The 25,187-nt window shown below is 41.3% G+C and overlaps 3 long non-coding RNA genes across 3 annotated transcripts; all 3 read left to right on the top strand.

Annotated features, from left to right (window-relative positions):
- Positions 1-15,051: 15,051 nt before the first annotated feature.
- Positions 15,052-16,206, top strand: LOC112577035. Its single transcript, XR_003101989.1, has 3 exons — positions 15,052-15,192; positions 15,534-15,781; positions 16,114-16,206. It is a non-coding gene; the product is annotated as an uncharacterized LOC112577035 (long non-coding RNA).
- Positions 16,207-18,625: 2,419 nt separating this feature from the next.
- Positions 18,626-19,739, top strand: LOC112577036. Its single transcript, XR_003101990.1, has 3 exons — positions 18,626-18,755; positions 18,969-19,286; positions 19,660-19,739. It is a non-coding gene; the product is annotated as an uncharacterized LOC112577036 (long non-coding RNA).
- Positions 19,740-22,902: 3,163 nt separating this feature from the next.
- On the top strand, positions 22,903-24,613 carry LOC112577032. The gene is made up of 3 exons (XR_003101986.1): positions 22,903-23,014; positions 23,732-24,071; positions 24,532-24,613. It is a non-coding gene; the product is annotated as an uncharacterized LOC112577032 (long non-coding RNA).
- The last annotated feature ends 574 nt before the right edge of the window (positions 24,614-25,187 follow it).

Genomic DNA, 25,187 nt, shown 5'->3' with positions numbered 1-25,187 from the left:
CTCATCATTGCTCTGTTGATCTTACCTGTTCACATGAGCGACCTGTGTATTGTTCACCTCCCGTCGCAGCCCATTTCCCTCAAACAACCCGTTTCCTGGCTCCCCATATCCCCCTCCTCCTTCTGTTCAAACTGCAGCAACATGTCCTCTCCCTCTCCCCCACCCTGCCTTCAATGTTGAAGCCCTCGGCAGTTGCCCCCTACACTTGCCGGCCATAAATTTCGCCGCCAGAGGCTGACGGCAAATCCAATTTTCGGTAAGTCTATGATGAAAGATTGCAGCGGGTTCCGCGCGGTTGGCCCCAAATACTCCGTGGAAACGAGGAGGGACGCAGGATGCTTCTGGAACGAAAACGTTTACGTAGACCCGGGCGCCGATAAAGACAGAGATGTGCAGTGGCAGGTTTTCTTATCGCAGCTCTCAGGGGGGAAGAGGTTTTGTCGAGTTCTCGACAATGTGTCCTTCGTCACTCGTTTTCTCCGAGTTAAAATGTCTACACTCACCCTGGAGCCTCACCCTGTCGACAGACACTACCGAAATTTGAGAATATTTAGGGGAAATGTTAGTCTGCCAATCACTTAACTAGTTCTTGTTCAGTTTTCGTTAGACATAGCTTTGATATGAATTTTTACTAATTATAGTCACAGCTATTAATAGTTTTTGTTAATATAATTGTCTCTATTTGGTTTGTCATAATTAGTAAGCTAAACAACTAAGTATTACAAGTTATATTGTGAATGACTGGGTGAATGAATGAGTCAATGTGTGTTTGTTTAATTATTTTTTTTTCTTATCTTCCGACCATCCACAAGGACCTAAAATTCCATACTTCTTACATACCAGAACTCGAATAGATTCTTTTTCGCTTGTTTGTGCACGTGCTCATGCAAGTCACCGTGACTGTGTTACGAGCGTAAGCCCCGGGTTATCTATTTTTGTGCAACCTCCTTTTTTTCTATCAACACTTATTTATTCTTTTTACTTTTATCTTTAAAAACACATATTTTCGAGGTGTCAGAGAAATATTTTATGAACCCGCACTGGCATTTTTTTTTTTTAATTTTTTTATAAAGTCGAACAATTGTTCACTTCAATCATCGAGCATCCGAACCTCGACGACCAGTCACACTTAACGACCCTCGCCCTCGCCAAGCTTGACGATAGCAGGCAGCCTTTGCATGGGTCATTAGCAGAATGCAAGTGTTCCTTTGTGGGGTTTTTCCTTTGCAAACACATGTGCGTGGCCCCGAACACACTTGTAAATCGTTGTTTCTCTGTGTCCCTTCTACTGCAGTGCGGCTGATAAAGAAATTTTCCGTGCAATTTCTTGCCGCAGTACCAGCTACAGGGCTGGAGGAACAAAGGAACACCATGTCCCCACCAAAGTGCAGATGTCGCGAATTGAGCATCAGAGGAGAGCAGTTCTGAAAGGTCTCGTTTTTTTCTTCTTCCTTTTTTTTCTTAACTTCCAACACCTCGAAAGAAATCCCGCTGTTAGTTCGTCTAAATGCCCGTTTCTTTGCCTATCTGCTCCCCTTTCTCTATTTTCTTTTGCTTTCTGACTAAAGCACATGAAAGTATATATATATCTAACAGGAAAATAAGAAAAAAAACCGAAGAAGAAAGTCTATTCCAAAGTTTTAAGATTCATCAGTGCTTCGACATAAAATGGTTTATTAAATACACAGGCACAAACACCATTGTACCTAGAATAAGGTAAAACTCGTGACGTCACGTTTGTACACAGATCTGTCTAGTAAATAAATCTGGTCCTAGCTCCCCATTGGTTGAGGCGCCTCCACAACGTCAACAAATCGATGAACTGACACATGTGTTGTCGCCCTTTTTGGTGCAGAGCTATGCTTGCGGCGATGTATCTCCAGAGTGGAAGGGGAGATAACTCACCAGGCGTCTCTAAATGACGGATGACAACAGCACGGTTCTTCTTCCCTTTTTTTCACAGCAAATAAGACATAAAGAAAAATAGTCGTTCGTAACATTGTTTACGTACTTAGTCATTTTAATGGGTCCAGGCAGTTAAGAAACAAAACTTTGATCACTTATTAATACTCAACCAGGGTCGGCTTTTGGATGAATAAAGCCAACCTCACACTGTCTGAACCAAGGTTCAGAGCGGGATGGAAGACACTGAGGGACTAGAACCCTCCAAGTTTGTTTTTCTTTTTCGTCCCCCGGGTGGCATGGAGACCCAACCCCGCGGCCCCAGGCGTGTCCAGCAGTCATGTCGGGTGTGTAGGTGGAGAGCTGAGGCTTTTGTTACGCGACTTTCTCCTCGGGTGGCGTGTTGGCTGCAGGTGGCCAGAATTTCTTGCAGACCTTCAGAGGGACAGCGCCAACAACGGTATCTGGTAACAGGAGGGTACAAGACAGGGATGTGCCGTCTGCAGCTGGTTACAATTGTGTGCTGGTATTTGAGGGAGACAGCACCAACAGCTGTCGCGCAGTGGGTGGGGATGGTCTGGAAAAGATCCGGTGGTTTGAGGTTAGGGTTAAAACAACGACAAACAATAATAATCATAATCGCAATGAAATTTTCTTTTTATTGTGAGAAGCTGCTGCTGCCGCCGCTACTGACGATGATGAAGCTCCACTCCCCACTACCTTCTGGTCAATCTGCTCAGCTCCCCTCCCTTCTGTCCAATGGGAACTTACTCCAAACCTCTGTTGAAGCACTTTATTTCTATATCCCAGCTTTTCTGCAATATCAATACCACACAAATCACACGTGTCACTGCACTTAATCATTTTATTTGCTCTTAATCAATGAGCTGTCGCAAAGGAACTCGAAAAATACTTTAGGATGCTCCATAGCCGCAAAAATTAATGGACATCGTTCTTTCATTCAGAATAAATCCTTCGGGCGATAGCACTCAACAAATTCACTTTCTTCTTGCAGGTTACTGCAATATCTAGGCACTACATCTTCTACAAGAGCAGAAGTATCGTCCCCAAAATAAAACAACTTTTAAAGTTAACAATTTATAGTTTAATTTCATGTTTGACTCGAGTTAGCCCAAATGGTCGTTTAAATTTGTTAGTGTCAGGTTTCCCAGGTTCAAATCGCGTCTTGGGCATTTTTTTTTTTTTTTTTTTTTACTTTCTATTTGTGGTACCTGCCTACACGGCTGACTACTTTGTCATGATAAAAAGCCTTTGTTGCCGGCTCGGCGTAAAACACCAATTACCTCCTTTCTGTTGGACTTGCAAACTGTCGGCGTGCGCGCGAAAATAGAGCCGGTAACAATTTGTCACAAATCCCTCAGCCCATCAGTCACAAGGACCGGAAAAGCCATTAGTCAAGCCACAAACTCTCGCTGACCCACACGGTCCTTTCTGGACCTTCCGTCCGCCCACTCTCACCAAGCGCCGGACACGACAGCAAACGCTCGGCGAACACGGGATTCTCACCGAGGCGTGAAACCGCTTGGCCGTGTGTAAACCTCCTCACAGCGCCGCCTGGTGTGTCAAGACTACAAGACGTAGCCGTTCATAAACAAGAGAAGGCGGCTGTCCAGGCGGAGCGAATTACCAGCGAGGCGCTCAAGCGTGGATGTCCGAGGCCGGGTCCGGCAGCTGAGCAAACGATTGACGAGGGAGGAACACCACACGGTCCATTCGGACGGCAAGATCCGAACCGCGATCCGTTACGCCACAGGCTGGTCCCGTCTGGATGGCCAACACGTGTACACCCATGTTTTCTGTTGTGACATGGTTGGCTGATTTATTTCAAGAGAGATTACCGCGATGTCTCACGGTGTAGGAGTGACCTCTTCCTTTCTGAACATAGCTTTTCTATTTTGCTTTTAGAAAAAGGAATAAAAATTAAAAGAGGACAACACAAAGAAAAGAAAAATTGATAATGGAATGACTCTATTTACTCCAAACTCACTTTCTGCTCCTGATGACCTCCAAGCATGTGCAGGAGACTTACCTCCCCTGACATCTGGTTGCCGGCGAGCCCAAAGAACAAGTCGAACCGCATAATTTCTCTTGTTTCGGACTCAAATATCCGGTGCAGCTAATTTGCGAAGGAGGCTCTCATGGCCTCTCGACCCTCCTGCACATCTTTTTTCTGGAAACGGGTCCGGCCGTGCCGGCCTCGGAGGCCATCAAGCCGGAAGTCACTGTCAGGGGGAGACAACTTTATGAAGAGGGGCGTGGCGTAGGAAACCATTAGCCGTGAACAAGTAAGAACGATAATAGCGTCATTACAGGGTGTACGCCTTGGGTGCGAAGACATTTTCTCGGGTACTTCTCGAGTACTGTTACAAGTCTGCTGGCCTCTCGCTCAATCGCTGCGGGGAAACAGCGAGGATGATGAGTTTATATCACCGTCATCAAAGTAATTGTCGGAACCGTTATCTTCACTTCACTCCTCCTCGTTCTCGTCTTGATGTGCGACTCCTTAACCGCTTTCATCCATTTTCTAGAGTGAGGAAAAAAAGCGGGAGGGTTATGTGCAGCAATACTAAACCCTCTGTAACTCGCTTATTTCCCTCATTGAATTAATAAAAAAAATTTACTTGTTTTAAAATAGTTTTTACAATTTTCAACTTGCGGAGAGGGAGAGGGAAACTTTACCAGGCACTACTGTTAAACTGTGTACATAATATTATCTACATCCTAAGGACCATCTTGTTTGATTTAGCAAAGAGAAATGAGCTGATTTAGTGCGAGATATATGTCCAGCCAGACTCTCCAGTTCTCTCTCCTTCACCCCACACAGCATCCACAGAGACACACACACACACGACTTGCCACAAATGGAAACAGGACTACATTTGGAATTAGCGAACAAAGATCACTTTGATATCAGTAATCCTTTGTACAACAATGATCGGTTGTACAACACTGAGATCGTTTGTGCTGAAGGGACAATGAATGAATAGAACACCTGCATCTTCGTCTTACAATTCGCTGATTCTACTCCTACCCTCTGGCGAACAGTGTCTTTACAGGGAACCAACCCAACCTCAGCAACACGGATTTCACAGGTCTGTGGTAAAGACAGTCAAGTGGAGGAGAAAATGACTTCCTGTGACAGTCACAACACGGGGACGAGTACTCTCGCTCTACCCAGCTTTACCTCGCGATGCCCCTATTGTGAAGCTATCAGGGAGAACTGTTGGACACCCGGTGAGAAACTAATTCGGCAATTTCATTCCTTTTGGAGTCGAGAATGTTCTTTAACATGGAGTCACCAGCAGTCAAAGAGCAGGTGAGAGTAGGGCGGTGTGACAGTCGTACGGGTGTTAGTCTGCTTGGATGAACACTTTGAACAGTTACAGAAACAAATTTATTTCTTTGTGATCTCACTCCTTTAACTCTCCCCCGACTATTGTGACTTTTATGTGTTTCTCTTGATCTTACTTCTTCCAGAAGTAATGCTCTGTTAGTCTCCATCCCATTCCACCACCCCATCTCTCTTTCACACACACACACAAACACACATGATACGAGATACTTTATTCTTTCACCAATTCAGGAGTAGTGAAATATGGTGAAGACAATATCGAGGATGATATCGAAGTAGCGGGGTGGAGGAAGAGGGACTAGAGGGAGGTTGGGTGAAGGGCCGACAGACCTACGTGCCTCTCTAATAAAACCGTTAGCATCCAGAAGATAGGGATCAACGGCAGGTGTCGTCCCTCGTGGCGGCCTTCTTATCAAAGGGTAGGGCTGGTATTTGATGTGTGAAGAAAGCAAGACTTCATGGTCACGTGGCTTCAATGAGGCACTTAATAAGTCACCTGATATTGACAGCACGAGAGTGCAGGAGATGAACATTTGTTTTCTCCTGATCATTTGATCTGCGTCCTGGGTACCCCTTCCACAAGGGGATGGATGGAAGAATCTTGTTAAGGCAAAGACTGGTATTGGAGGCACATGTCGCTGAAGCTGTATTCATTCATATATATAAAATACCTGAGTTAACGATTTCTTTAATGTTTAGAATTAAGATGTATTCATAAAGAAGGGAGATTATCATTTGACACATTACAGATCCCCACAGACACAAAATAATTCTGTCTTTTCAAGATATAAGTACTATAGATAGGAAAAATGAGTCTCTTTTATTTATTTACTAACACACGACTAACTATCCACACAGCAGGAAATGTAAGGTTGGAATCTGATCTTGTGCCATGTTTAAAGCTGAGTGTATGCAACTGGTGACACATTCATAAAAAAGAAAAGAAACTCCTTCTCTAATGGGAGAAGGTGAAACCAGCTCCGAAGAGAGTTGCCTGATGACTGCTCAGATAGCGGTCACAGACGACTTGTAAGCCAGTCGTGGCACGCGCGAGGGCTGGAGTGGAAAATGGGGGAGACAGGGAGGATGGTGAGGAGATCCGCGGTATTAATTCCAACCTGCTGCTGTCAATCACCGACTCACCGCCTCGAGACGCCGCCATAGCGATGGAGGGCCACGCTCGCCAGGGGTACCCCGAGCTCCGCTTCCTAAGTTTTGGGTGGAGATGTCAAGGCGATGAGAAGAGGCTCTGTGAGAAGATACTTGAGAGGAGGAAAAAAACAGAGTGAGGATGTCTTGACTGCTGAAGTACTTCACGGTTGTACTGATGACATGCTGATGATGGTCTGTTAAAAATGATAGATGACTGTTTTGCCATTTCCAAACGTTCGCGAATGATTTTGAAATCTTTGAAAATAGGTTTCTTTTGTTATCCTGCAAATATCCCCCTCATTTCCAAGAATTCTCTCTTCTGTCTCTTTTGTTTCTCTCTTCCTCTCTCTCTCTCTCTTTTACTCGCACTCTCTAGAAACCTATGGTAATCTGATGAAAGGCTATGAGGTTAAGTTTCTGTTTTGTGCACGCCTCATTAAAGACGGTAACGTTCCAACGTATAAAATATTTTTTCATTCTTTCTCTCTCTCTCCCCAAATTAAAATCTTTCTATTTCTAGGAAGCCGAAATCTCCTCCCTTCCGCTCTCTCCCTCTCTTGCCTTCCTCCCACAGGAGCAACTTAATCTGATGCAAACAAAATTTCAAGTCAAGCCCTATCCCAGGCATCAGCAACTTGCATCTGAACACCCCTACCCCTTCTTACCCCCTCTGATGCCGGTAAGTGTCACCACAGCCCAGCAACCGGAAGACAGCTGCACTAGCAGAACTGGCAGACGACACTCGGACAGACGAACGGTGGCAGAGTTGAGTAAACTGACGTTAAGTCGTCCCCAGGGTCGACTCCACTTCTACCAACAGCTTACAGCTTGACTTATATTCCCCGTAGTCAACGTCTACATGGATTTTTCAGTGAAAGTTATTTTGAAATAGACTTCTTTATCTAACTTTGCCCTCATTCCTCCATCCCTCCTACACTTGCATCGGCGTAGGCACGAGTGGCACAGCTACTATCTGGACAAACTCAGCGACTAATTAAATACCAATGTGTGATTTTTTAAAAATTATGTTTAATTTGAAGAATTAAAAGGGAAGAAAAACGAAGAACATGGAAATGGGATTTATTGTCACCGCGTGTATGAGTGAGTGAGAGAGATTCAGAGAAAAATTCGTGCGTTTTGGAGAGAAATAATGTTGAAATCCCTGTAATCAAACCTCTCTCCCCTTTTTCTAGTTCATTGCCTCTCTATCGAGGACAGGTGAGAATACTATCATCTGATGACCATACACAACCGCTGTCAAGTTGATTCACGATCAAAAGGGATTGGCTGGAGGAGGTAGGGAAGTCAGGTGTTCTCTACAATTCATGTCGCAAATAATTTCCTCGACCCCCCTAACGTAAATTAATGTGCCCTTTAAGTACACCCTGGTTCATGACCCCGCTTTTCTCATTAACCGTTACGCAGGCACTGTCCTGTCATTTACGTCCTCACACGGTTCATTTCAACAGAAGAGTGCGAAGCAGACGGCGCCAGACTCACAGCCAAGACTGGTCTGAAAGGAACGATTAAACATCTTGCAACTTAATCTGCCGACCCAGTCCACCAGGCTGCTGCCAACACGCAATACACGTCTAGTGGCGACTGGCACGTCAAAGACCAATTTCTTACCGCAGGGACCAACAAGTTATCGTTCGTAGTAAGGGGAGGGCACTCTAAATGGGTTTGTTTGCTGACGTCACTGACGAGAGAGGGGGGTGTCGGGTGGCTTTCAGTGCAGCCCATGCGGTCAGATGGGAGGGTGTGCCGCGGGAGGATTGGTTGAATGGTCACTGTCAGTCGCTTTAGGGTTTGGGCGGTTCGCTTGTCACCGAGACAGTGAGCATGGCGGGTGTCCCCGGGTTCAGGGTCAGGGTTGTTGTCTTGAGAGGTTGTTCTGCCTCTGCAGGTGGCACCTGTTTACAAGGATTGGTGTTTGGCCGTGATATAGCCTTAAATGATGACTGGGTGTATTCATGTCTCCGCCACTACCCTTCTTCCTTTGGTCAGTTATAGCAGGTGAAGCATGTTGCCGGTGCCATCATGATTGAAAGGTCCTGGGTTCTGATTATTTAATTCTCTCGGTCTATGTATCCTCGTCTCTCTCTCTCTGGATGTGTAACCTATCCACACATCTCGCAATTCAAATTTTCTGTATTTTTCATTGTTATGCATCTTCAAGAACTTCAAAATCTCTTTCTACCTACTGACCCATCTCTGCTTGTTTCAGATGTAAGTTTGTAACACCAGCCCCCAAACCTACAGATCGAGCGACACAGCTCGGATACACACTCCGGGTAGGTGAGGCGGGAACACACCTCGAATGATCCGTTGGTGGCTGACAGGGCTAATCTCTTTCCAATGGTCAGGCTGCCTTCACTCTTACAGGTGCTTCACAGTTATGTGGTTTAAATAAGGGACGGGTGGAGAGTGTTCTAATGGCCGTACACCCTCCAGCAAACTTAAAAGTTCTTGGTTTTGCTGGATAGAATTTTTTTCCCCTCTTAAAGTGCAATATTTATTAAATTACTGCTTCACCACATTTTAGGAGAAAATTGTTTTGAAATGATTACTACATACTAATTACCTTGTGGGAAAAAAATGCGTTCGATGTCAAGTTTTAAAGGCAGCTAACAGTGATCACAGTCTTCTCTTTTTTTTTTTTTTTTTTCTTAGACTCTTCTCGCATTTGGACCTGCTGACAAGAAGGAGTACAGCATTCGTTTAGCCCTGCACCCGTTTAGACAGCTCTTTTCGATTTTCACCTTTTCTGGGTGTCGTGTCGGCTACACGCGACGCCCGGGCCGCGCGATCAATGGCCCGTGTCGCCTTCCCTGCGAGGGCCTCCGAGCAGCGCGCTGTTAATTTCTCATCCATCAAGTTGTCCCATCCGCAGCCAGCGAGTGAAAGTGCAATAAATCACTCTACCTGCGACGGCCCACCTTGACAGGTAAATGTGTCAACGCCAAACACCTTTCTAGAGTCTTGGCGAACGAGGAAGCTGGATAAAAGAACGGAGAGTACGTGGTGGGGGTGATGGCTAATGGTGGCGGTAGTGGTGGTGGTGGTGGTGGTGGTGGTGGAGGTTGAAAGTTTGTGGTACAGACCTTGAATATTGGAGGGCTGGGGCGGGGGACGGGTAGTAAGGATGGTGGTTGTGGAGATCCGACACGCGAGGTGGGTGGAGGCTAGCAGCGCGAGGGGCAGCTAGGATCGTGACATCAGCGACTAGTTCCTGGACTGTTGAAGAGATGACGTCACGCCCTAGTATGGCAGACGATTTCTTGCGGCACTAAACCTCACATGCGGTAGAAGGCGTTACACATGAATTATCAGGCAAGCAGTAGAAAGAACGACAAAGGCGAAAGACGCAGAAACACGATCTAAGGGAGGAAACCCCATAAGACGTTCAAATTAAGCTGTCGGATTACTTCCCATGAAATAAACCTACTAAAGAACAAAAACACAAACTATTGAAAAATGACAAAATAACTTTCAAACAAAATAGCTATAATGCTATTGTTATCAAGGAATCCTTTTTCCATTTCATTCTTTCTTTTTTCTTTCTTTCTTTCTTATGTTATTGTTGGAGCTTTATGTCACAAGAGGTTTGTAGATTTTCTTTATGTTTAAGCTGCCCACAGGTGAAGGTTGCTTGAACTTGGAAGCACGCTCATTTTTGCAGGTGCTTTATGCATGTGCATTAAGAGGTTCCCCCCTATTCCCTTCATTCGACTCCACGTAACGCAAAGTGTTATTCACCTGCCACACGATGCATATTAACAAACACTCACTCCTAGTGTTAGGGACAAATTGTAACAAATCTCTCCTGGGAAGCTGAAGCCCTGCCCAGAATAAATGTTAAAAGAAAGGACTTGTTAAACATTTAAATGAATGAGTAGATCAATTACTGAAAATAGAATAAATATTCAGAGCTGTATTTATCGTTAGTGGAATATTTGACTCGCATACTTTTTTGTTGTTTGCCTTATTCTAGGAAAATATTTGCTAGTGCATTGCAAGCGTTTGTAGTCGCCTGTTTCTAGAAACTCTAATTTCCGAAGTATTTGGTCTCAACGTGACCAGAGCGTGAGGGCTGAGTGTGACAGGGTGGTTGTCACAGTGTTGTGATCCTCAGTTTTCATTGGAAACGTGACACTGTGGCCCATCAGCTCTGCAGGACTCCGTGTGTTAAGGGTAATGACAAAACGATGCTGGAATTTCAGAAATGAGAGAGGTTTAGTAATTACTGGTTTTATTTAACCAACACGCAGAACGGTGTGTGTTGCAAGAATAAAGTTTGCTAAAAGCTTCGCTCATGCGCGTACGCTTGTACATACACATATATACGCTCTTGTATACAGTCAGGTGAGAAAATGGCTAAAGTCCCGTGAATGCAACGACTCCAGTGTCTTGTCTTTGTTCTTGTTCTTCTTGCTCCTCCCCATTTTTCTTGTTGTTCCTTGTTCTTTCCGTTCTTCTTCTTATGACACGCGCATATCTTGAGGAAGAGACAAGCCGGTGCCCAAGATATGACTCACAGCATCACCTGATCAATGTCACGTGACAGGCTCACTGGTATGAGTCCGCAGCCTCTATCCATTTCTGGCACCATGACAGCTCAGACTGTCCACACGCGGTGCGGACGGGGGAGTAGAAGCCAATAATTCCTTTCTACGGTCACTCCCTGGCTGGTCTTCAGGAACTTTCTGGAAATAGTAAAGCAGCGCTGGATTGTCTGAATCGTTTTGGCACACCTTTCTATCTAGAACTACATTTTAGGACACGGGGCTGACCAGGCCCGTTCTTCGCCCCCGCGGGGCCCGAGGCAAAAAGCATGTGCGGGGCCCTCACGCCACGATCACACGGTTTTAGTTGGGATCTAAAGTCACTTTTTTCCTTAGGGATATCTCGTCTTTTATCATTGACAGCACGCTGATACACATTACAACATAAGCCTACGATTAATTTAAAAGCGCGGGGCCCCTTGAAGCGCGGGGCCCTAGGCAGATGCCTCGTCCGCCTGCCCCTAAGCACGGCCCTGGGGCTGACTCAGAGTTCAAAAGGTTGGCAAACATAAAGAAGCTAATTATATTTTCTCATACTGATCCGCTTGACTACCCTGTGCTAAAGTCACCGACAGCATCTTGACAGCTTTCAGTACCTTCGACAGCTTTTTCAATGGACCAATCCAGTGACCATTAAACTCTACAGTCTGCGAGACTGGAGCAATAATCATAATCAATTAGACACCACGTGATTTCCACAAAGTTTCCAGAGCTTTGACATACAGCAACTCTCTGATGATAAATAACTTTCAAATCGATGTTAAGAACTGTCTACAGGAAAACAAAATCCAGATGCTCTGACGTCCTGGAGTAGACTAAATATGATGTTTTCATCAACTCAGTAAAAAGATTTATGAGGCCGAATCTGCTGGGCATTGCCCCGGACAAAAATGACTTGTTGACATTTCTCTATACAATGTCAAGTCTAGGACTTATCGTGGACACGAACCGCGGATTGCTGGTCCCCCAATTTCCCAAAACTTCGCCGACTACCGACGCCCAATCTGTCATCTTCGCGACAGAAAACGTGCTCCCGCTGCGTGGCCATCATGTCGGATTTACGTCACTTCCTTCCAGAACGAGCCCTCCACGTCGGCATGAAGTGTCGTCTGTTCGCAAGGGACGACGGGATCGGCGCGAGTCGAGTGTTCTGATTGGTGGGTGGGCTTCGGCTAACGAGCGTGGGGCTGAAGACCACTTTAGGGATTCAACGTCGGCCTAAACAAACAGAGCGGTGCTCAGGCAGCCGGCGGGTCGGCGATGTGGTGCAATTGTGGATTAGTCATTAGCAAGGGGCAAGCCCCTTCCGTGCCTGGACCTGCCACCGATGGTAAGAATTGTTTTCAGGAACCGCAATCATCGTATTAGGCGGTCGACCAAGGAAGGACCTCTTTAGTTCTGAAGATGTTTCCTCGGTGTTCGATCCCACCACCGTGTCTAGCAGCTTCCCTCGCGGAACAAAGTTAATATTTTAGAGGCAGTCAGAATTGCTCTAACCAGCACAGAAAATGTCAAATAAAAGAAAGAAGAGTAATGTAATATAAAATAAAAATGCAGTGGCGCAAAGGAATGATATCTAAACCGGAACTGACAGTTTTTCTCCTCATTGGTGTTTGACAGAGGGCTGTCTTGTGTCTTCTGAACCCTTAGAGCTTCAAACTCAGTTGTACTGTGTAGGTCGGGGATAATCACTAGAGCTTGACATGTAGAGGGGAGAAGGGTGTGACTTTTTAATAATATAATTTCATGATTTATTATCTATAATTATAATTCTGTAATTTTGATCAGAACCGACGGAAAATGAGATGCTGTAGGATAATCTTTTATGTCTCTTCTCTTGTAAAGATGGTGTTTACCATACAGGTATTACAATAAAGTATAAGGCAAATACCTGCTGCCTGTGAAGACTTGTCAGCAGTGTACAAAGACTGACTGAAGTGATTTGTCAGAACCCAAAATTATTCACTTGAAACCATGGTCGAGCAGCAAGCATTACAGTGAGGTAGAAAAAGAGGAAGACACAAGCAGACACCATTCCAGACCTGACCTGGCTGTCATTCAGTGGGTACTAGAGGATGGCACTGGATGGCCAGAGTTGGTGACGATGTCGTCAATCAGAGCTAGAGGACTGATGAGTCATATTTATACGGTTTAACCTCTGTATTTTGTCAACAGGTCAACAACAACGACAACAATAACAACGCATTTTTTTCAAATGCTATTCAAACTGAAGGCATTTATTTAAAATGGTTTTATTTAGTGGAGGTTTATGTACAAAAACATGATAGCTTTGTATGTTTGCACCGACATGAATGCTTGAATGACCTCGGAGTGTGTGTGTGCCTGCACAGAGCTGCGACGCCTATATAATATATAAAACCGATTTTAATGACATTGAAGGGCGTCAACAATTTGTTTCGCACACGGTTTTTTGCACTGACTTGTACGCATGCGCGAACTGCTACACCTGGTTACCAAGCTGACAAACTTTGTCCTCGAGCTTGCGAAAGAAACGCTAGCTCGTGTGACCGAAGCTTTCATTCAAAATAATAGGTATAAAAGTAAGAAATGCCAAGATGGATGTGCTTCAAGAGTAAAATTAAATGAGAAAGTTGTGACGTGTTCTGGTGAACATTGCGACAGTTAGCACAGAGAAAGAATGTGTTGAAGACAACGAAGATGAACAAAGATGTGGAACAAAAGATTACAAAGTAAAAATAATAAAACCTTGATGGAAAATAAAAACAGAACGTAAATTAACAAGCTGACCTGCAGGAAAAAAAGGCAAGCAAATAGGAATGAAGAAAAAGCAAGAAAAAGTTTTTAAAAAAAAAAAAATTAAATAAAGAAAGGCAGAATATGAAAAGAAAATCAAAAACAAAAAAAAACAGAAACTTAAGAATAGAAGATAATTTTAAACAATAATAAAAAAAAACCTAAAGAAAAAAAATGATGCAAGGAAGTTATTTAGGGCTATTAAATTATCCGACGATATTCATAATGTTTATATCTATATAGACACAGATAGAATCACGCCTTTGACAGCATAGCAGCTGTGAGTGAACAAAAGTCTAATTTCTTTACATATTCATGGTCGTCGCTCACTTGTGTTCTAAAAATGTCAGCTGCAACATCTAAAGTCGCCATCCTCGGACAGCTTGTTTGTCACCTCCACGCATGACAGAGACACATCTTGCTGACAGACCCATTCGTTGTCCAGCGATGGCCGTCACACCATTCATACCTTCCCTCCTTCCTTCGCTCCCCAGTCCACTCGGCGAAGCAGAAAATTCGTCACCCTGACACTCCACTGTAAACCTCTTTTTAATTTGGCTGTCTCCTGGAAATTAATTATACTAACGATGTTGGACCGTTACATTCATGAAGTTACTAACTTCCGGTGAAGGCATGAATGCTAGTTAATGCCATTCGACGCGTCTGGATTGTATTCGTCTCTCTGAAGGTCTTAAATAAATAAAATAAGAAGAAAAAAAGCAATTTTTATTATTTTTAATTCCAGGTTATGCCTGCAGAATAAGAAAAACATTTATTTCCTTGAAAGTAGAACTGACAAATACATTAAATATATACTTGTTATAATGCCGACAGCATATAAAAGAGAATTTCTAGTAAGTTTTATCAAGATAGGTCTATTGATCATTCCGCAAACATTTTTCTCGTTTACAAGACAGAGAAACCAGGTAGGTACAAGGACAGGTAGATGAAAGAACTGTATGGGACATGGACCAGCATGGGGCACACCCTGACAGTTAACTTGGCAGCTGCACTTTGTCAGTTTTGAGGGATTTGTTTGATTTGTTTCCGGGTGTGACGCACACTTATCAGTGATTGATCTTAGAGACGCAGGGTGGAATAATAAAACTAGAGCAATTTTTGAACCTATTTCCTGATTTTCATGTTTCTGTTGGGAAGTCAGTTCAACTTTTTTGAGTGTAAGTGACGCAAACATGTCAAGGAAAAACATAAAAATATACATCAATCGAAGCATAAACACTCGACAAAGACGATTTTATGGTTAGATAACTCAAAACTTCCAGGACTGTGACAAATGGTTGATGGGGAACAAACCTTCAGGCGACGCATTGTATCCTATATAAGCACTTGTAAAGGTTCAGACACAAAAAGACCTTTCTTTGCAAGCTATCAGTTGAAGAAAGTCAGTTCCTGCGTCTTTATAAGGTAAGTGCTTGAACTTATGTTACAATATTTTAAAAGAGGCTGAAAAGACTGTTATCAGCAAGGATCACCTTTGGTCTTACAGTTTGATATCCGATCGTCTAGATCCTCTTTAACTGATAATCCTCATCGTCACTACTTAAAAAATGCAAAAAATTAGAGATGCTTTATCTAATTGTCCATTTCGAAAAGAGATTCATTTCATGTTTACCTTTTCCTCATCTTGCAATTTAATTAAGAAAAGTGTGCGTGCGAGAGGGAGAGAGAGAGAATGTACAAGTATGTACAGAGAGAGAGTGTGTGTACAAGTATGTATTTAACCATATTTTTCTACATTTTTCCAGCTCTAACATGAAGGCAGTCATCGTTGTTGTTCTGTGTGCCCTCGTGGCTCTCAGCCAAGCTGGCCTTATCTACCCAGGCTACGGTAATGGCGGTTATGGTGGACGTCTTGGTGGCTTTGGCGGCATTGGCGGCTACGGAGGTCACGGCGGTGGTCGTGGTGGTTATGATGGTTTCGGCGGCTATGGAGGTGGCTACCCACACTTTAAAGGCTACTACGACTAAATAAAGACAAACTTTAAAACTATGGGTAAGCATGAAATATGTTAATATTTGTCAGCGCAATAAACACGCATGCGCGCGCACACACACACACACACAGAGTTTAATATGTGTACTTATATATAAGAAGAAAAATGTCAATGAAATTTTGAAAGACGTGCCTGTTGAAAAATACAAAAAGTGATTAACGAACTTTAAGAGAAACCAGAAGGAGAGAATGATTAACAAAGTAAAGGACTTAAAAACTGATCTGTATTTTCTGTCTTGTCTTCTGGCATGCAAGTGACAAACTAATTTATACAAAAATATTTTATGTACTAATTTTGTTATTATACTAAGTTGTTTTTTTTTCATTTACAGAACCAGAAGATTGTCTTTGAAGAGAAGCAGCATATATGTACATATAAAGATATGATCACGTGAAATCAATAAACGCAATATTTGAAAAACAAATATCTGTCTCATAAAATTCTTGCCAAGTGTTATGGTTTGCTTCCTGTTTATGTTCACTTAGTGAGTTGACTAAACGTTTTTCTCTAAAGTCTGCTAATCTCTAGTTTAACGAAAAAAGACAAACACCATCTTCTCATGTGCGTGAAAACGACTCGCAAAACTGATCCGTGAGAAGAGGAGATAGACGACCTCGCCCTGTCTTCCATACAGGCTCAAGCTCTTGACAGGATGTTTCAATATTTCTGTGCAAAACAGGAACAACAGTGTCTTTATAATATTTTGTTACATGTTCATATGTTATTCAAATTACGGCAAAGGACACTGCATCAATCTTTAATGATTATATAGCAGTATATAATTATATAGATATACACATACACCAGTACTGGGCAAAGTTTTTTCTTCGTGGGGCGGTCACAACATTCTCAACTATGTGGCGGGCTGGATACATAACAAAAAACTCGTGTCCCGACTACACAACAAATCTTGTTAAAATGGGATGGAAATTCGTCGACATTGATGATCTCTCACAGCTCCATCAGACACATCAGACGCATTTATTTGTTTTTCTAAATTTTTTTTTCTGTTAGAATGAATAGACTGATGATTCCCTACACTAAGTCGTATTTGATAAATTAAGTTATAAGTAAATTAATCTGTGTTAAATAAGAAATATTTATTAAAACAAGTTCTCTTCGCATTTTGGCTGACATACAATGCGAGACAAGTGAACCGACAACGATATAAGGGAAAAAACTCTTGCATTTGCTTCTCATCACTGAACATTACGTCCCCTGACGAAGCCAAGGCGTTGTCGCGCTGATACTAGACTTTATTTGAAAACTTAAAATGACCACAAGACTGCAAGTAAAAAAAAAAAAAAGAATAATCAGTACGAAAGAAAGAAAGAAAGAAAGAAAGAAAGAAAGAAAGAAGAAAGAAGAAAGAAAGAAAGAAAGAAAGAAAGAAAGAAAGAAAGAAAGAAAGAAGAAACGAAATGACTAAAACAACTAATGTTCGACGGATAGCGTCGCGAGTATGAAAGGGCGTATATCTACGTGGAAAATAAAGGGCCAGGTCTGACAAAGAATTAAAATAGTGAAGGTTACAAAAAACAGACCCTAAATAATATCAGCCATCACCAAACAAATGCACGTTCCTTTTCAGTCCCCACTCTTTGGAATTCTCTTCCTCTTTCTTGGAACTGTGTCTAAGTTCGAAGCCATCACAAACCTCGTGTTTTTTTTTTAATCCACGCTCTTACTTCAATAGTTAAATGTTTTTATCATGCTGTCATGGTAGTTGTTGTGGTCCTATGCTCCTCGAGGGAAAAAAAGAGGAATGAACGCATAGTCAGTCTAATGTTTCTTGACTGTCGGTTCGTTCGTTAGCCTGCGCCTACAACGCACAGAGAGAGATGTCATATAACATCTAAAGTAGTCACTCATACACTTAGGAACAGGTAATTTGTTCTAAACTACTTGAGAGGGTGAAACATTCAAAATCTCAATACTCGCTTGTATTTCACAAATAAAGGAAACATTCTACACAGGTGCTTCATTGCACTGGGAATGTTCACAAGAAATGAGAGTTTCTTCAATTTTCTTCTATTGCTATAAGTTTACGTACACACGCATATTATTTTTAATAAGAATGATAACAACAACAACAGCAGCAACAACAATAATGTGTGATTTAAATAGCGTTCACGAAGGAGCATGTTCTCAACGATTGAGATAAGGAGGAGACATGTCAGCATGTGGAGGACGGGAGGAGGAACAACCGCACAGACAAACAATAAACAACAAACATTGAATGTGAAAAGAAGAAGCAAGGAATAAACACTAAAGACGGAGAGTCATAAATCTACAGAAGAAGACGATACTGGACTGGTCAGCTGACTATAATCACAACTATTGACAACTAATCAACATAAGAAAAAAACGAAAAAATGTGTTAGAGAATGGACCAGCAGTTTGTTGACTGGTGTAAGGAGTAATGCTCATGGAGCAGATGTGTTTGTAGTTAAAAAAAAAAAAAGACTTAAATTTAAAAGCCAGACGTTTAGTCACTCGAGGAGGTGGTCCGGTGCAAATCAGGGGAGGCAACTGTACTGCAGGCTAAAATGATGTGAAAAAGTCGAACAGTTTCCTCACCAAACCACATCGGTGTGACAGTTTTGAGAGATTAGTTTCCGTTCGAATTCGGGAAGTGTCACCTAATTATTAGTGATTGATCACAGAAAAATAGAACAGTACTCTCCACGTCGGCTTAGACGAAGTTTTGAACTTTCGACCTGATCTTAATTTTTTGGCAGGAAATCGCTTAGGTGATCATCAATATGACAAGTACATTCATCAGCAAAAAACAGTTCACCAGTCTTGTAAGTACGACAACGTGTTTTTATGATCAAATAACTCAGAATTCAAAGACTTTGACAAATCAGTAACCCTTTAGGCGACTTATCTTAGTCTTATATAAGTGTCTGCAAGAATTGAAACACGAAAGGACCTCCAGTTTGCAAGTCTTCAGTTCCTGCACCTTTACAGGTAAGTCGTATGACTGCTGAGTGTCTTGGTCCTTCTTCATTTTAAAAGAAAACAAAATTATTTCACATCTAAACAAACTTTGATTTAACAACTAATTACCATCTTGTTTATTATTAATCTTTTATTCTACTTTTCTCACTTCCTTTATTGCTTCTTTCTGTCTGTTTTGATAATAAACGAAAAAAATTATAATAACTTTAATATTTTTTCCAGCTTTGAAATGAAGGTAATCGTCGTTGTTCTGTGCGCCCTCGTGGCTGTCAGCCAAGCTGGCCTCATCTCCCCTGGCTACGGCTATGGTGGATACGGCTACGGCATTGGTGGTCTTGGTGGTCTTGGTGGTGGACGTCTTGGCGGCATTGGCGGCATTGGCGGCATTGGCGGCATTGGCGGCTGGGGCGGCATTGGAGGTCTCGGCGGCTACGGTGGGTTTGGAGGCTACGGTGGTTTCGGCGGCTATGGTTATGGCGGTGGCTTCCCATTCAAAGGCTACTACGACTAAGTGAACACCTATTTAAATGGTTACGTTCGGTGAGTTAGAAATGTGACCACGCACACACGGACACTTATACCCCTTCTGTCTCTCACATACATATATATGTATATACATGAATAGTATATAATATATTTTATATGACAATGCACTTGTTTATTGATACTAATATCATTATAAGGGAGAAAGAAAATGAGCACACAAATCGGCATACAGGCAGGCAGGTAGAGGATGTGCGCGTGCGCGTGCGCGTGCGTGCGTGTGCGTGTGCGTGTGTGCGTTTGTGCGTGCGTGCGTGTTTAAGAGAGAGATTCCCTTTTTCAAGAAGCTGCTTTTTATCTTGCTTTTTTGCCCTTCACGTATTTATTATTTAGTTTTCGTGTTATAACCATAAGTTTTCTCTTTTTGCAGAGCCACAAGATTGTTCTTCTTGGGTGATAACAATTCAATCATGAATACGTAAATGAAATAAACAATTTAAAAACTTCTAAAGTTCTGACGAGTATCATTTGAGTGTTTGCGTTGTTGACTTCCGAGAGTTTTTAAAAAATAAAAATTACCCATCAGAAACAGGTACTGGGGTTAGGGTATTTGTATACTACACGAGTGCAGTTGATGAATAGTAACTGTTACGGACGTTTTCAATAAAGACTGACGACCCTAACTGACAACAAGGACTATCTGAGGCTTAGTTTACAGCATTTCAGAACAAAACAAAAGTTGGTTTTGATGTGATTGTTACCAATGAGTTATCTTTAAAATAAACCCACCAGAAACAATCTAGAGGAAAAACAGAGAGAAGTTTTAAGTCTAAGATCATTACCACTTATGCTACTCTGTTTTTCTATATCAGAAAAGAAAGTTCAACTTTTATCTATCACCGTTATTCAGATTTAATAAAACACAACTTTTCAGTTTATTTTATACGAAAGAGCGTTAAAACCTACAAGACACAAACCAACGATAACGCAAGGAAAACAACAAAATGTCAGACTTGATCACATTTTATTACAGGTCTATAACATACGGAAACGCATCAAAGAACACCGTAAATATCTATGGAATCAATATAATAGTAACATATCCATAGGTATTCACATGTGCATGCACACTGACTCACAGTGAACACCATTCAAGGCAGACAACACTGTATTACAGCAACTCTTTATATCCTGAAATGGCCTACCTATAGAGATCCTACTGGGATCCACAAGGGCTGAATAAATAGCCTTAATTGAAATAACTTAAAAAGAGAAGAGAAATAGAGTGAGGGTTCACGAATAAATACCTTGATAGGGTAGATATCTAATGCCGCTACATGAAAGCATGTATGGTACAACCCGGGCAGAGAAAAACTAAGAACACTTCAAGATTCGAGCCCACGACACCGAGTTTTCAATGCTGTGGTGACAAGGTTGTAAGCTCAGACGGACAGACCCTTTGAGAAGGAAGAGACATTGGTAGAGCACATTAAACATGGACAGCAAGGCGTCAATCATGATCAACAGAGTTGCAGTGGTAAGGAGCGCGGCAAGTAGACCCCAAATATAATATCAATCATCAACCATCACCGCACAAAAATCCTATCATCTACCCGGTGAACAGTGTTCACTAAACACCTTGTCATGTTTTTAACCTTTCCCCGTCTAATATTTTCATACATTCAACATACACTGGACAAACACGTTTAGTCACTGAGGGTTAAACACTAAGAAAAACACAGAAGGCACATATAATGACATATAATCTGACATATAATATCTGACATATAATATAATATTTGAATCTTCAGAAGAAAAACTGCGTATAGTCACCGGATGTTCAGTTACTGTGCTACAAAACAGGAGAAGGCTCTTCTTTTTCACATCCGCGGTCGAATCCTTTAAGCGAGCACTGAAACAAACTGTTCCACGAGCTAATGCTCACATCAATCATCATAGATGTCTATATTTGTAATTATAGTCAATTAACTAGTCGGCCTGCTCGTTCTTGCTCTGCAGATTAATGAACCTCTCCATCTTTACTGTTTGCTCCCTGATTTGCTTGTGTCTTCTGTGTTTGTCTTTTATTGTCTGCAAAGTTGTTTTCACTTCCATCCTTCGTGTTCTGTCTTAAACTCAGACTAAACTCTGAGATCATGCTCCTGAACGTGAATATTAGCTATATAAATCACACGTTTGTTATTACTTTTATCATCATCATCATCATCATCATCATCATCATCATTATTTACAAACTATTCACACAAGGAAATTATAGACTAGTTTTTATTTGCTGTTATCTATTTTACACTGTATATTACAGTCATAATGTATTACACGTCCATTATTATATCATTGTGGGCTTCTTCATGATTATATTCCGATTTTTTGGTAGTATCATAAAGAAATTTTGAAAAGAAAAAATATCGAAAGTAGAAAAAAAAAAATTTTAAAAAACAAAGAAGCTGCTTTTAAAAGTGAGTAAGCAGCTAAAAACAAAACTGAAGCTTGTCATAGACAAAGACTATTCAAAAAATATTTCTACTTCCAATAAAAGCATCACATCATGTCTTTTGAAGATAAAGAAAGTGCTTATGTATTTTACATTCTTCGTTTTAACATTATTGACTTGTAACCTTATTGACTTGCTCGTTTGCTCATTTTAATGCTAGTGATGTAGGACTCACTCATGGCCTAAACACACGTGCAAGGTGCACGTGCACACAGACAATCATATCATGCAGTGGCATGTCTTATCAATATTATTTCAGTAAGCCATCCATCCACTCAAGTTGTTTAGAAGTCAGGTGAAAAACCCTCAGCTAGTGAGGCGAAATAAATATAAACATTCCCTTGTATTATTGAATTAAAGGAAAGTTGTACACAAGTACTTTAATATTAATTAAACATTTTTATGAAACTGTATTCATCTAGTGCAGTGGTTCTCAAACTGTGGTCCATGGACCACTAGTGGTCCGCGGGCATAAGTCAGGTGGTCCGCGGCTGACATTCGGCATATGTCAGCAAAGTGATGTTTAAAGTGATGCATTCCTCGCATTAACATTTTAATTACAAAGAACGAGGTAGACGAAGTTTTTATGTCAACTTATTACTATACTACTGTCACAAAACGACATTTAGTTTTGAATTAAAATGAAACAAATGCGGCAATTTAATTTGAAATTCATAGTACAGAGTGAGTTTTAGGCCTTGGTGGTCCGCCATATTTTTTACCTAAGTAAAGTTGTCCGCGGTCCGAAATACTTTGAGAACCACTGATCTAGTGTGTTACATGAGACCCAGTTAAAAACTATTCATTCTATTCACTACACCAGCGGTCCAGTGCTGATGAGTCAAGTGAAGGATGGACTGACCAGCGATATAAAAAATCTCATGGAATTTAGTCAGCACATTTCTTTGCTCAACTATTTTGAAAAACAAGTTTTATTAGTAATTGATGACAGAAATAGAGAAGTTTATATCAGTTTAGAGGGTTGCACCAAGTTTTAAACCTCTGACCTGATTTTTTTTGGCAGGAAATCACTTATCCAGTTTTATGCTTGACACTGATATTCATCAGAAAGTAGTTGACCAGTAGCACGTAGGTAAGGATAAGACACTTTTATGATTAGACAACCCAGAAGTCAGTGACTTTGATGAACGACGACAGGGGCCAAAACCCTTGAGGCGACTGATCTGAGCCCTATATAAGTGTCTGTGAGAATTGAGAATACGAAGGACCTCCAAGTTTGTCAGCCAGTACTTGCAAGAAACCATCTTTAACGGTAAGTCTTTAAAGAGTGGTCTTCTCTTACACTCAATTATGGATTATTATGGAATAGAATGGATTTCTGTCAGTTTGAATTACACACACATACTGTTGTTTTTGTTTGGTTTTTTTTCATTTACTGTCTAGTTTTATTTTTCTCAGACAAGCGGGATTTGTTCTTAACATTTAATCAAAAACTCGATGTGAGGACACAATTCGATGACTTCTGTGATTATATTTTAAAGTTTTTGTTCATTTTTGTCCTTTATTGATAGATATCGATGCATAACTATGCTTTCAAGGGTTCTCGGTAAAAGAAAAAAATTGCTGAGAGATGTCAGTGATTTTTTTCTTGTAAGAATAACTCTACTTGAATAGAATCATATTAATTACATCCACGTTTTTTTTTAAATCTACCGTAATTAATCTTAGTTTATTGCTTCATTTATTTTTTCATAATTTGAGAAACCGATAAAGACTTGTATAGCAGCACAGAAATCAGTATTTCGCTGATTGTAGACGACGACGACGACGACGACGACGACGACTTATTGTTTAGTATCTTTTCAAAATCTGTCATTGCCTGTGACTCCACATATCTTTAATCCTACAAAATAAAACTACAGCATGTTCTACTAAAATATAAGACTCTATTCTACTTCAATATAAGACTACAGTATGTTCTACTACACTATAAGACTAACAAGATTATAAAATTTCCAACCGTTTCCAGATTTAAAATGAAGGTTGCCGTCGTCGTTGTTCTGTGCGCCCTCGTTGCTGTCAGCCAAGCTGGCCTTATCTCCCCAGGCTACGGCTATGGTGGATACGGCTACGGCATTGGCGGCATTGGTGGTCTCGGTGGTCTTGGTGGTCTTGGCGGCATTGGAGGCATTGGCGGTCTAGGTGGCTTTGGAGGTCTCGGCGGCTACGGTGGTTTTGGAGGCTTTGGAGGACTTGGCGGCTATGGAGGTTTTGGCGGCTATGGCGGGCTCGGAGGCTTCAAAGGATACTACAAAGGTTACTATTGAGGAAGCTACGACTAAACAAAAAATAGCAGTCAAAACCGATCGGTGAGTTGTAAACACACACACACACTTTCCGTTTCTGTCATCTTATCATTAAATTGCTTCAGGTTGACAACAATAAGTGCAAACGAATCCAAGATATTTTAAAAACATTTCTAAGATAGAAATAGAATGTTTTGCCACAAGAGCTCCAATGCTCATATAGCAAATGTATATTAGGTTTTTATATCTATACACCACGGATAGATCCGCACATAAAAGATAACTAATGACAATGCATCGAAGCAGCTTTGTTTCTAAAGTTTTTACAGCTGACAGATATCAATGCAATGTGAAGTATTTAGTTATTATTTTGAATCTGAGATGCTGAAGTCTGCAGTACATTCTGGCCAATAAAATTGACAAATAAACAGCGAGTCTTGTTTTGGGTTTCTTTTAATGTTTGTATTACACACTGCCAATCATCATGGATTAATACTTTTGTGGCAACTTTTTTCTGTTTCAGAGCCAGAAGATTCTTCTTCTTAAAGGCTGACAACAGTTGATTACGAATAATGTGAAATCAATAAAAATCAAAATTTTAAAAATTTCTTGTAGTTTCTTTCAAAATGTGTGGGTTGATCTCTTTGTACTGTCCTGTGTAAACGCGTTTACAAACATTATAGTATATTTATGACTACTTTGAATCAGTATGTACACACACAGTTACCAAGGCACATTTCTTTTTTAGATTGTGCCTGTAAATTTTAAACTCACTGAATTCATTTGTCCTGGAGGCAGATGAATGTCCGATTTATAAAAACTTTAATTGTTTATGCAATATATCTCGGACTGTGCTTGCACCTTTCAAAACGAAAAAAAAACCAACCGAAATTGTGATGTCGATTATTTATTAACACCAAAGAAAATTTTGACTTGTTGCTTATTCGAAAATTATTCAAAAGTAAAACCCGAGGAGTATGAAAGTTTAGAACATCGCGGTACCACAAACCAGCTTTTCATCATTAACCGCCCGACGGAACGTCATGACCAATCATATCGCAGTTTGAAAATTAAAAATTATTTCACCTGACTTTGGACTAAGAAAACACCATGTGTCTAGTAGTAACACGTTCAGTGACAGTAAGTGTATAACGAGTCACGGAGAAAAGATAAATCTGG

This window comes from Pomacea canaliculata, linkage group LG12, assembly GCF_003073045.1.
Source record: "Pomacea canaliculata isolate SZHN2017 linkage group LG12, ASM307304v1, whole genome shotgun sequence".
In the NCBI taxonomy this organism is placed as follows: domain Eukaryota; kingdom Metazoa; phylum Mollusca; class Gastropoda; order Architaenioglossa; family Ampullariidae; genus Pomacea; species Pomacea canaliculata.
This window is presented reverse-complemented; position numbering and strand designations above follow the sequence as displayed.